Source organism: Kogia breviceps, chromosome X, assembly GCF_026419965.1.
Source record: "Kogia breviceps isolate mKogBre1 chromosome X, mKogBre1 haplotype 1, whole genome shotgun sequence".
Lineage (NCBI taxonomy): Eukaryota > Metazoa > Chordata > Mammalia > Artiodactyla > Physeteridae > Kogia > Kogia breviceps.
Genome location: NC_081330.1, coordinates 22,446,193 through 22,458,518, shown reverse-complemented (window position 1 = coordinate 22,458,518; position 12,326 = coordinate 22,446,193).

The following is a 12,326-nucleotide window of genomic DNA, read 5'->3' as shown; positions in this document are numbered from 1 at the left end:
TTTCTGCTCTGTAAAGTTTCTTTTTAAAACCTCTTTCCAAAAAAATAAATAAATAAAACCTCTTTCCATACTGTACTCTTTGGAAGGAAGTCACTATCTGCGGCCCATACTTAAGGAGTAGGGACCTCTGTACCTCCTTGAGGGGATACTTTCTTGCATAAATTATTTGGAACACTTCAGAGAAGATCGATGTCTTCCCCCATTTATTTATATTAGTATGAACTCATGGCTATTAATTTTATACTTTGGGTTATAACCCAACACTAATTTATTTTGTTGCTCAAATTCATCCAGTTTGACCATTTCAGGAGCCATTTCAGGAGACTCCTCTGTCCATTTAATATACACTCATCGATGTAGATTTTTTTGACAACTTCCTTTCTTCATTTCTTGCAGTACAGGGTGCTCCAACTCATGTTGTACATTTCCTGCCCGAGTCCAAGTTTCAGCCCTTTCTCCAAGAAACCAAGATCTGGGTACTAGGTGTACTCATTGTTACTAGGCTGTCATTGCTTCTAGGCCTTCTTAGCTGAAAGAGAAAGGAAATATATGTGTGTATACTATATTTTATATACACATAACCGTAAATATTTCTGTGTGTAACCCATCTATAACTATATTATGCTAAACATGGGTTCATACAGATGTCTCTGACTCTAGTTTGTTACCATATCTATCATTTGTCCTCCCCTTGCTTATCTGTAACCTCCCATTTCAATTGTGAGAAACCTGGCTCCCACCATTCAACATCCATGAGTTTACTTGTCTAATTCCCATACACACACACATACCAGAATTGCTATACCATACCCCTGTGGGGGATATCGTTATCAACTAGAGTATACTGATTATGAACATTTCCTTTGCCTTTAATCTTACAGACTCCAGTCATTTCTAAAATTACTTAGGTCAATATCTTATTTCCCCACCTCCTTCAGTGAATTAGTTTCATACATTTGTAATAAACTAATATTATTTGTCACATTTTTCATTTCATCCTCATGAACTCCTAAATTATTTTTTAAAGAGTGCATACATTAAGGTTTGCACTTTGTACTATAATGTTCTACAGGTTTTGACAAATGTATGGTGATATGTATTCGCCATTATTGTATCATACAGAAGAGTTTCATTGTACTAACAATTTCTTGTGCTTCACTTTTCCCCGCCCCCAACCCCAACTCATGGCAACCACTGGTTTTTTTTAATATCTCTATAACTTTGCTTTTTCTAGAATGTCATGTAATTGGAATCATACAGTATGTAGCCTTTTGTGACTGGCTTCTTTCACTTAACAATATACATTAAGATCATTTGTGTTTTTTATGGCTTCTTAGCTTGTTTCTTTTTTAAAATTTGTATTGGCTATAATTGCCATATAACATTGAATAAGTTTAAGGTGTCCATCATGTTGATTTGATATATTTATATATTGCAGTATGATTACCACCATAGCGTTAGCTAAAACCTTCATCATGTCATATAATTATCATTTCTTTTTGGTGGTAGGAATAATTAAGATCTAGTCTCTTAGCAACTTTGAAGTTTACAATGAAGTATTGTCATCTATAATCATTATGCTGTGAATTAGATCTCCAGGACTTATTTATCTACTGGTTGCAAATTTGTACCCTTAAACTATGTCTCCCAAATTCTCCTACACACCAGCCCCTGGTAACTACCATTCTATGTTTTTACAAGTTCAGCTTTTTAAGATTCTATATATGAATATCATACAGTATTTGTCTTTTTCTGTCTTACTTATCTCACTTAGCATTATGCCCTCAAGGTCCACCCATGTTATTGCAAATGGCAGGATTTCCTTCTTTCTCATAGCTGAATAATATTCCATTGAATATATATATATATATATATATACACCACATCTTTATACATTCGTTCATTGACAGACTCAGGTTGTTTCTATATCTTGGCTGTTGCGAATAAGGCTGCAGTAAACATAGAAGTGCATATATCTCTTCAATATCCTACTTTGGGTATATCCTTTGGGATATACCCCGGAGTGGAATTGCTGGATCATATGGTAGTTTTATTTCTAATATTTTGAGGAATGTCAACCATAGTGGCTGAACCAATTTGCATTACCAACAGTATATAAGGGTTCCCTTTTCTCCACATCCAGGATTGTTTGTGTTCTTTGTTACTGAGTTTTATGTGTTCTTTATGTATTGTGGATACTAACCCCTTATTCAATACATGGTTTGCAAATATTTTCTCCCATTCCATAGGTTACCATTTTAATTTTTGATTGTTTCTTTTGCTGTGGAGGTTTTTGGGTTTTTTTTCCTGAGAGGGGTCTGGGCTGGTTCATTGGCTCTGCTGGTTCCACAGTCCTCACCAATGTCTATATGCCTATTACCTGATGCACAGGTGGGTGAGACTTTCTAGGTCCCTTGGCATATGTACTAGATCCAACAGCTTTCACAAAGGCACTTTTGTTTGTGGATGGATGTATGATTTGTTGTTTAAAAAGGAGAGATTAGAAGAGGGAGCATCTTATGCTGCCATGATGCTGAGGTCACTCTCCTGCAGCAGTTTCTCTTGAAAGGACAGTGTGACCACTGCACCTCCAACGAGGCCACAGTCCACCACATATACTGCACAGATGCACTTCTCCATGCAAGTTCAAGGAAACAGCTCCTCCACAGTTGTCTTGAACCTCTATTCCTGATGACATACTTAGAAGAGCGATACCAGTGGGACAAACTAGAGCTCCTATTATTGTAGTTGGTCTCAGATTCTCATCCTCTCCCTCCTCCACTATTCCTTCTAAATTGCTTTCATCCTTAGCTATCATCTCAAAGGTCTTGGGGTCAATGTGGTGTGACTCAAAACTTCATGCCTGAAGAGTCTAAGCCCTAGTAATCAGATCCTTGCCTGGTAGGAGTTGCTGCATGTGTCCATTTAGTTACAATGGGGCAAGGAAATACCAATAGGGCCCCAAGTGGATCATCTGGAGTCCACATATATTCCTCCCTGTCCCCATTGTGTAAGAGTGAACCTATTTCCTCTCTCGTTATCAGTGTCAATTACTTCTGCCCCCAATAATAACTCCTCTTCTGGCTTGTTGCTCCCTCAACACAGAGTCCAAAGTGCCCTGGTGGCAGTTGTAGATTATAATTTATTGGCACAGAGCAAAAATGCACCCATTTTGGGACCTCTATCTCTGCAGATCCCAGAGTTGCAGGGACAGAAAGCATAAAGTCCTCTAGTGGGTCATTGGCAATGAAGATACGCAGGTCCAGTCCTGCTTCTACTCCTTCATTCCTGGACCCATATGTATTCTTTCTACTGAGGACACAGTGCCACATAGAGGTCCTTGTTTAGTATTATTTGTTTTTATCTGACACCAAATACCTTGTCATTCCATCAGTTCTCAATTCTGTAACACTATCCGTGTGTCCCAGAAGTCAATGGAAATCTGACATTAACCAATGTTAACGCAGACCCCATAAATTAAGGCTCAAGTTCCAGAATACTGCCCTAACCTCAGATGCCACTCATAAGTCCTTGGGCCACCTAACTTATGGCCAACCAGCCATAAGTTTGGATATTCCTACAACCCACCCCTCGGGTTTAATAATTCACTAGAACAACCCACAGAACTCAGGAAAGTACTATACAGTTGACCCTTGAACAGCACAAGGGTTGGAGGCACCAACTCTTTGCACAGTCAAAATTCCTTGAACGACTTATAGTCAGTCCTCTGTATCCATGGTTCTTCCACATTCATAGCTCCAACGGTGGATTCAACCAACTGTAGATCATGCAGTACTGTAGGATTTACTTTTGAAAAAAAATTTATGTATAAGTTGACCCATGCAGTTCAAAGGTCAACTGTACTTATGATTACAGTTTTATTATAAAGGGTACGACTGAGGATTGGACAAATGGAAGAGATGCACAGGGTAAGATATGGAGAGATGGGGATGAGGGGCACATAGCTTCCTTGACCTCTCCAGGCACACCACCCTCCCAGAACACTGAGATGCTCACCAACCCAGAAGTTCCCTGAACTTCATTGTTCAAGAGTATTTAATGAAGTTTTATTATGTAAGCATGTTTAATGAAATCATTGGCCGTTAATGATTAAACTCAATCTCTAGCCCTTCATCTTCTGTGGAGGTTGAGGAGTGGGGCTGAAAGTTAACCTCTAATCATGTGCTTCATTTCTCTGGCAGCTAGCCCCCATCCTGAAACTATCTAAGGGCTGCCAAGAGTCACTTCATTAGCATAAACTCCTCCGGTATGGTGGAAAGCAGCTTGTTATAAATAACAAAAGACACTGATCACTCAGGAAATTCCAAGTGTTTGAGGAGTTCTGTGCAAGGGCCAGGGACAATAAATAGACCAAATATATATATATTTTATCATACCACAGGCAACCCGCTGATCTTTTCCCACAGTGCCCATATGGTAAAAGTATCATCAAAGTCAAAAGATACTGGCGCGTTACTGGAGTCCATTCACTCATTAATAATTAATTCAGTTCATTATATCCTATGAAAATGTCTCCCAGGGTGGGCCAGTCAGATTTGCAGGCTTCCATTTGATCTTGTCAAGTTCCAAAAGCAAGCATAGACTCAGTAATATATATTTTTACCTTTTCAAGCGTCTGGTATATTTGAGCTAAGAGACAACGTCATCTCTTGCTCTGAGCCTCTTTCAAGGTATTAATCTAATATTGAATCTCCCTCTTACTTAACACATTTATTCAATCCTTTATCCTTAGCTACAATTCCTACTTATCTCTATTTATACCCAAAGTTTTCCACTTTTCGAAGGGCCATTAAGCTCAGCCACTGTGCTGGTCTAGATTACAGGCAGCAGTACTAGTCTAGCAAGTACCTCCCCCTCAGTCCATTCCCATTCATATAGGGTAGGGTTACATAGGTTCAGAACTAATGGGCTGTTTATATCACTAGGCAATATAGCTGCATTAATTATAAAATCCAATTTTGCCAGATGGGGTAAATGAATAACCTGCTTAGGAATTTTGACATGAACGTTTGAATATATATATATATAATTTTTTTTTTTTTTTTTTTGCTTAGGAAATCATCCCTGTTCCTGGCACTTGCAGTTTCAGCTCTGGCCCTGTGACCGCTGTATCAGGTAGGAAAAAGAGAGCTGAAATGATGTGGGGAAGAAAAAGGGTAATCATACCAGCATCCTCCCCTTTCCCTGCTTCCACAGATCCAGAGAAACAGATGAATATCTAACGGGGACATTCCCTTAGCACCCCTCATGTTGAGGGTGAACACACACTCATAAAGCACATAAGCCAGGCTTTCATGCCTGTATCCCCTCCTGTTTTAGGGAACCAATGTTTCAGTTGCCAGCTCCAAATCTTTATCAAACTGTTACTCTCAGGAGACTATCTCTTTGCCCATTTTTGGACATTATGGGCTGTAAAGTGTGTTCCTTGTCTGAAGAAATGTGACTCAGAGGTCCAAATTGTTGCAATATCTTCTGTTTCAGCACTTTTATAGTACTCTAAGCATGTGCATCTAATACTGGGTGAGCAAAGCCCAGTCTGGACTCAAGGTCTATTTCTGTCAGGACCCTGTCTGAATTGACAGCTACTTTAAGCCCCCTCTCCCCTCGACCCCCAGAATCTGCAGTGTGTCTCTCTTTCTGGCAAACAGAACAGCTCTTATTGGCATTTTCGGCCTCAAAGGCTGCAAGAGGAATATGTCTAGATTCAGTCTATCTCTGCGTTGCTGCAATTGCCTTATATCCATTCATTTCATATACTCAAATAAGATCTTAGGTAAGCAGACCAAAATATCTACTAGTTGATTCCAATCACCTTCCAAACTTAGAAGAGGATTCTTCTGATGGGCATTGACATATCCTATTTTAATGCACCCCTCAAATTCTCATAGTGCTTTCCATAGGTGCTTTCCATACCTCATACAGGCATAGCTTTCCGAGCACAGTTTTCCACTGCACTCTTCTTGACCAAATAGCCAGGCCACTGACCACTGCCTGTGAGTCAGTAAAATCCAAAACATCATAACAGCATAAACCTCAACCCATTGAGCTGTTTTGGTTTTCTCTTCTTTGATCACAGTGGTGGCATTTCAAACAGGTTGTTCACTCACTTTGGAACTGTCATCCATAAACCAAACAGCTCTTTGTTGTTCACTTAAGAGCTGCTTAAAGGCCCCCTCCAACTGACAATAAAATCTGGCAGATCCTCACATGGTTCCAGAGTCAGTCTTGGGGGAAAAGAGTTTACCTGCTTGATACACTGAGTAAACTCCCTGCGTTTCCTCAGTAGTATGTTCCTATATAAATCATTTCCATTTTGTTATGGAATTTTTCTGGGCATTGCCCTCCCATTAAAAGCATTTCGTCAATATCACCCATGACATTATGGATATTTCCACTTTCAAAATTATTTGTGTCCTTCAATCATAAGGGCAGTTTCAATTAATGTCAGATTACAAGCTAGTAATTGCCCCTCAAATGGAAATTCTCCATTCCAAAGCTCCAGTAATCATTGTTGGGAGGCACTTCTGCCATGAGCCCCAGTCTAGGCTCCATGTATGGCTCTTGTACAGAGTACTTGTCTGTCCCAGCACTTCAAGTTCTATTCTGTACTTTGTGGGCTCAGGTAACTTTATTCATTCTTATTTAGCATGTCCAATTAATATTGTTTGAAGGGCAGATTTGCATGCCTTCTGTTTTACAATGCTAGGTAGAGGAACTGTTCTCCAGTCAGCCACAGTATCCACCCCTGTATTATATATTATATTCAGGTGAAAGAAACACACCCACTTCACATAAAGCCTATTCAAACATATCAATTTTTGTCCAGACTTTCACTTTAATCCCATCAATCCTTGTTTCTAACTGTAGCCTCTCTTTGTACTTCATCAACAGGTTTTGGGTTTATAGTACTAGGTAGAATAAGTGCTCCCCAGTCAGACACAATATCCTTTTCCATAAAACATTCAAGTAAATGAGACAAGACTCCTTTTCATGAAGTTTGTTTAAACATTCCAATTTTCATCCAAACTTCCATCTTAATCCTATCAATTTTTGCATTTCTATATTCTCTCAATCTAACTGTAGCCTGCATTAGGATTTATCCAACAGATTTTGGAACCACAGTGCATGAGGATCCCACGTCACAGAGTCCCAGAAACATCTTTTCTCCACCTTCTATTTTACCTACTCACGTGCTAGGGGCAGTAAATTTGGGGACAGTGAGTAAAAAATGTATGGGGGAAATTTACAGAAGATAAAGATTATTTTAGTAGTTTTGTTTGTACAGATCCATTTTGGCATCAATTCCCAGCCTTGGGTGATAAGATATTCTTCTCTTCCTGGTACAGTGAGAGTGCCTTTCTCAGGAAATATTTTATGACCTGCTTTTATGTAAAAAGGGCGAGGTCAAAGACCCCTTTCTGCATTTACCCTTTCTCAAATGCCTTCAACTCAAAATAATCAATATGGCAAAACAGCCTATTTTGGGGTGGCAAAAGTAGTAATTCCTTCAATAGTAAAAGTAGGAATGGAGAGGATAAAAATATTTGAAGGGTATTTAAGAGGTAAAATTGGTTGAGTTAGATGACATATTAGATGTGGATATTAAAGGGGAGTGAAGAGTCAATGATAAATCTAAGAGCTTGAGAGGGGAAGAAATAGATGACAGTATATAAGATGTGGAATACAGGAGTAAGAAAAGGTTTTGATTGTAAATATGGGTTTGATTTGGGATATGCTGTATTTGAAGCACCTGGTGGATACTTCTAGTAAGTTCATGTATGTCTGAAATATAGATCAAGCGTGCAGAGATAGATTTTCAAGTTATCTGTACATAAATTGCATATTATGTGATTTGGTTGCATAATTTCTTTGGAAAAACATAGAGCAAGAAGGGATGGCTAAAGATAAAACTTTGGGCAAACATTGATATTTAGAAGTTGGAGGAAAAGAATTCAGCAAAGAAAATTGATAAGATGGAATGGTAGGAGAGTGAGTTTGAAAGTAGTAACCTGGAAAAATTATATGAAAAGGAATTTCTGAAAGAAATATATTGCAGGACATTCTTATCAAGTGCTGAAGACAGATCAAGTAGGGGAGGTACTTAAGGGGCCACTGGATTTAGCAATCAAGGGGTCTTTGGTTTAAAACTAAAAAGGAGGTCAATGAAAACTAACAGTTTCAGTAAAGTAGTTGAGACAAAAACTATTGTGGTGGATTGGAAAGTGAAAGCAAGTGGAGAATGTTCCAGAACTGAATAGTCTTTCAAAAAGTTTGAAAGAAAAGAGGAAAACAGCACACTAGCTTGAGGAATTACCAGCTTGGAGAAGGTGTTTTTAAAATGGACAATCCTATGTATTCCTACATGCCAAAGAGAGGAAATCAGTGGAAAGGAAGAAATCGAAAATAAGAAGGCATAACAATTCAGTAAATGTTCTGGAGTAGGTTTGAGGGAATTGGAAAAGAACACATTAGGAAGAGTTATCTGTAGAAAAGACAACAGCTTTATACTCTGGATGAAAGTAAAGCTATTTAAAAATTTTGTTACACTTAGTCCACTCTATCATGTTATTAACTGCCAATTTTCAGTTCTCTGTTATAACATACAAAGGACAGAAATAGGGCAAATCCCAATTTGAACATAAACAAAAGATCTGTATTCCACTTGATCAAACTGTAAGTCTGAGAAGATGGCTATGGTAGAATAGTGGTGAAGAATAATCCATAGAGTAGAAAAAATGAGTAGCCTTTATAAATGAGAGCAGACTTTAAAAAAGAGATGACAAGGAATTGATTGCTTTGAATTAAGAAACTTAGAATAACAAACAAACTATATGCAGAAGTTAACCTTTGTAAAAAAAGGAAATCCTTCAGAAGTATTAAAGTTATGTAAGTGTGCCTTAGTACTCCAACTCCTAATATATTGTGTGCACTAATAAAAATCAAGTAAAAATTTCTTCAAAGACTAAGTGAGGCTATTTGCATTTTATTCTTATCTGGTTGTTTCTTTCAAAGCCTCCGAAACAACAGAAAGTCCCTAATGTAATTTCTAGAAGTTTTACAGTGCTGCATTAAAGGTCTTCACATTAAAACACCCGTGATAGACCTGCACTGAATTAAAGGATTGATAGAATCTGGGAGGATGAATCTACGGTACAGTGCTGTGTCAGCAATCTTGCCATTTGCTGAATAAGAGCTGATAAACAGCAAAATCAATTTAAACAATCATAAGTTAATCCATTCTAGCAGGTATTACCAACTCTGGAGAGTAGGTATGCTAGATATTAAAATAAGTATTAAAGGCTAGAAAGAGAATATTTACAAACTTCTTCATTGCTCTTATATTTTTAAATGTAGTTTAATATTGTTTTTACTAAATACAGCTATTTAAAATAATTTTTGATACTGTTTAGTATTCCTAGTGCAAATCATTTTTATCCTATCTCATACCCATAAGGTATTGCTGATAAAGATTGCAATATAAAGTATACCAAGTCTGACTAGAAAATTAATTTTTATTCAAATGCTCCTTTAATTACAACACCCCCCTGCTCTGGCCCAATATCAGTTTTCTTCTTAGAGTCTGAAAATATCCTTCCATATAGCTCAAATATTTTAAATACAATTACTTGAAATCAAAGGATACTTAAAAATAATATTACATAATCAACATTTTTGTGCCATGAAAGGCAGTATGCAAATGGTTGGGTTTAAAATCAAGCCAACTGTGAGATGCATAACACGTTAATAACTAAGGAGTTTTTAAGGAGTTAAAAAAAATAGTTAATGTACTGTGTGTATTTGAAATCGTATCATATTATAAATATTGCTTGGCTAGAAAACTTTTCTTCCCTTCCTCTTTCTTTAAATGGAATATAGTTACACTAAGTGTCAGCAAAAAGAGCTCAAACAGCAAATTCTCTCTGAGAGAAGTTAAAAACAGGACATTCACAATGGATTCTTTGTAAGCTGACAGGAAATATCAAAGCCAAAAAATAATACACTACTCTGGCTGAGAATAATCTGTTTTATAGGTTTAATCTCAAGGATATAACTTGGCATTGGTATTGTTATATATGAGTATATATATATTTTCAATTTAAAAAATCTGGACTCCATGGACTTTTTTTTATTTATTTTTTTTTGTTTTTGTTTTTTTTAAAAACATCTTTATTGGAGTATAATTGCTTTACAATGGTGTGTCAGTCACTGCTTTATAACAAAGTGAATCAGCTATACATATACATATATCCCCATATCTCCTCCCTCGTGCATCTCCCTTCCACCCTCCCTATCCCATCCCTTTAGGTGGTCACAAAGCATGGAGCTGATCTCCTGTGCTATGTGGCTGCTTCGCACGAGGGATCTATTTTACATGTGGTAGTGTATATAAGTCCATGCCACTCTCTCACTTCGTCCCAGCTTACCCTTCCCCCTCCCCGTGTCCTCAAGTCCATTCTCTAGTAGGTCGGTGTCTTTATTCTTGTCCTGTCCCTAGGTTCTTCATGACCATTTTTTTTTTTTTTTTAGATTCCATATATATGTGTTAGCATATGGTATTTGTTTTTCTCTTTCTGATTTAACTTCACTCGGTATGACAGACTCTAGGTCCAACCACCTCACTACAAATAACTCAATTTTGTTTATTTTTATGGCTGAGTAATATTCCATTGTACATATGTGCTACATCTTCTTTTTTTTTTTTTTTAACATCTTTATTGGAGTATAATTGTTTTACAATAGTGTGTTAGTTTTCCCTCTACAAAAAACTAAATCAGTTATACATACACACATGCTCCCACATCTCCTCCCTCTTGCATCACCCTCTCTCCCACCCTCCCTATCCCACCCCCCCAGGCAGTCACAAAGCACAGAGGTGATCTCCCTGTGCTATGCAGCAGCTTCCCACCAGCTATCTAATTTACATTTGATAGTGTATATATGTCCCTGCCACTCCCCCACTTCGTCACAGCCCACCCCTCCCCCTCCCCATATCCTCAAGTCCATGCTCGAGTAAGTCTGTGTTTTATTCCCGTCCTACCACTAATCTCTTCATGACATTTTTTTCCCCTTAGAGTCCATATATATGTGTTAGCATACGGTATTTGTTTTTCTCCTTCTGACTTACTTCACTCTGTATGACAGACTCCAGGTCCATCCACCTCATTATAAATAACTCAGTTTCATTTCTTTTTATGGCTGAGTAATATTCCATTGTATATATGTGCCACATCTTCTTTATCCATTCATCTGTTGATGGACACTTAGGTTGCTTCCATGTCCTGGCTATTGTAAATAGAGCTGCAATGAACATTTTGGTACATGAGTCTTTCTGAATTATGGTTTTCTCAGGATATATTCCCAGTAGTGGGATTGCTGGGGCGTATGGTAGTTCTATTTGTAGTTTTTTAAGGAACCTCCATACTGTTCTCCATAGCGGCTGTATCAATTTACATTCCCACCAGCAGTGCAAGAGGGTTCCCTTTTCTCCACACCCTCTCCAGCATTTATTGTTTCTAGAGTTTTTGATGATGGCCAATCTGACCGGTGTGAGATGATATCTCATTGTAGTTTTGATTTGCATTTCTCTAATGATTAATGAGGTTGAGCATTCTTTCATGTGTTTGTTAGCAATCTGTATATCTTCTTTGGAGAAATGTCTATTTAGGTCTTCTGCCCATTTTTGGATTGGGTTGTTTGTTTTTTTGTTATTGAGCTGCATGAGTTGCTTATAAATTTTGGAAATTAATCCTTTGTCAGTTGCTTCATTTGCAAATATTTTCTCCCATTCTGAGGGTTGTCTTTTGGTCTTGTTTATGGTATCCTTTGCTGTGCAAAAGCTTTTAAGTTTCATTAGGTCCCATTTGTTTATTTGTGTTTTTATTTCCATTTCTCTAGGAGCTGGGTCAAAAAGGATCTTGCTGTGATTTATGTCGTATAGTGTTCTGCCTATGTTTTCCTCTAAGAGTTTGATAGTGTCTGGCCTTACATTTAGGTCTTTAACCCATTTTGAGTTTATTTTTGTGTGTGGTGTTAGGGATTGTTCTAATTTCATACTTTTACATGTAGCTGTCCGGTTTTCCCAGCACCACTTATTGAAGAGGCTGTCTTTTCTCCACTGTATATCCTTCCCTCCTTTATCAAAGATAAGGTGACCATATGTGTGTGGGTTTATCTCTGGGCTCTCTATCCTGTTCCATTGATCTATATTTCTGTTTTTGTGCCAGTACCATATTGTCTTGATTACTGTAGCCTTGTAGTAGAGTCTGAAGTCAGGGAGCCTGATTCTTCCAGCTCCATTTCTCGTT